We start from the raw sequence: 2,058 nt of genomic DNA, 5'->3' as shown, positions 1-2,058 counted from the left end.
GAGCGGTATCTCGCCAAGCCGCCATCTCTGCCAACCTTTGTACTCCAGGACCACAACAAGAGCAGCGAAAGAAGCGAGTGAAGAAATTCGCCATCGACACATTCGACAGAAACACCAACAACCCACGATCCAACAAAAGGAAAGGCATGTGAAAGAGAAGGAGAGCACCAATCCCATGGTGAAACACCAAAAGAGGTATTCAGACAAGAGAGACTCAAGATCTCACTATGAATTTCTTCAATTGAGAGAAAAAAATAAGATCTGAAAGGTTTAACAATGATACTAATCAAATAGAGGATGAGGAGTCTATTGATCGAATACGAAAGAGGGGGGGCTGAATTGAATATTAAAAACGATGCCCACTTTTTCGAAATATATGATGTAAAATTAATTATTTGATTTTATTGATTAAAATCAACTAATTAATTTACGAATAAGCGCAAAATCGAAATAACAAAAATAAAGAAAGAGAGAAAGAAAGACACACAGGATTTTTGAAGTGGTTCAGTTTCACAAGTTGAAACCTACGTTCACTATTCTCGATTAATAATTTTTAGTACCTTTCTACGGATTACAAAAATTATCAATCCACTCGTATAATCAACTATATGATTATAACTCAGATTGAGTATCGCTAAATACTCTAGATTGCTCTTACGTTAATAAGAAAAGCACAACGATAAATACTAATCTCACGTTATGTGAGTGAGTATAATATCTTTGTGTACTTAGTATCCTATAACGATTTCTCTTTAAGTGATTGACAAATATGATGTGCAACTTTTGTATAAGCAATTTGTAAAATAAGAATTAAAGCTCAAATAATTTTTGCTTAAATATTTTTTCTCTTAAAAGTGTAGATGTGTGTCACTGTTTAAATGTTGAATGAAGAGAGATATTTATAGTTGTAGGGAATTAGGGTTTTAGAATATTCTGGAAGGTGTGAAACCCTAAATGACTTGACGAACAAGTAGGAGGCTAGGGTTTGGGAGTGGCTCGGCCTCTAGGGTTTCGGCCAGCCCCTAGGGCTTCCTTCGGTCCATTTCGGCCTCCATAGCCCGCAACAAATCGAGATAGAATTTTAATTGAAACCCTAGGTTGCATGACGACATAAATATCGTGTTACAAACCAATAGTACATCCAACTTAAATTCTAATTAAATAATTCCAATTATATAAATACTCTCTTATTTTTATAAAACATTAAAAATATATTTTCCAAAAATTAATGCATCATTTTTGTCTAGCAGTGAAGTTATGGCGACCATTACCGGATGACGACCTATACTATCTAATCTTCAGTAGATCTTCAGTAAACGAATCGTCTCTTCATAAGTCTCTCATCTTGAGTCTCGTGGTTGTTATTTGATCTTGATCTTGAATATTACGATCAAATGTCTTTGAAGTTGTACCTCCTTGGTCCAAACTTCAAGATTGCGTCATTGTAATTGTTCCTTTCTAAATTAAGACTTGAGCACACAATTACACGCATATGTTTATAATATTAAGTCCACATACAAATAATTACTGTCATTATCAAAACGACTAATTAGGACTAAAGGTCCAACAAATTCCCACTTTTTGATGATGCCAAGTCTCCTATGATTTGTGTCTAAGTCTAGTTCCCCCTCGACATAATACTTCCCAAATTATAGAACAATTGAGCGCAGAAACTAATAATCTTTTCAAAGTTATAACTATTGAACGCCTTGAGAGAATTAACTTGAGACGGTCGCAAATCATAAAAACAATTCCCCCTTTTGGCATCATTGAAAAGATGAGAACAAACATAAAACAACTAGAATAATATATTATGAGACAAGAATTAATCATGAAAAACATATTATATTAAACGAAATCTAGTTCTTAATTAGCATAATAATATTATAAACCTGCAATTACACAAGGAATAAAATGCGGAATTGAAAAAGCTAATATCCATAAGAATGGACTTTTATTGTGAGCAAAGGAATTAAAAAGATAAGGCTAGGTTGGAAATTTGGATGGGTAGGGCGAGATGGTCACGGGTGGTAGGGGCTCGGTGGTCGTGACCTCGGA

This window comes from Silene latifolia, chromosome 7 (genome assembly GCF_048544455.1).
Source record: "Silene latifolia isolate original U9 population chromosome 7, ASM4854445v1, whole genome shotgun sequence".
Lineage (NCBI taxonomy): Eukaryota > Viridiplantae > Streptophyta > Magnoliopsida > Caryophyllales > Caryophyllaceae > Silene > Silene latifolia.
The sequence above is the reverse complement of the archived record's forward strand: the minus strand, read 5'-3'. Positions refer to the sequence as shown.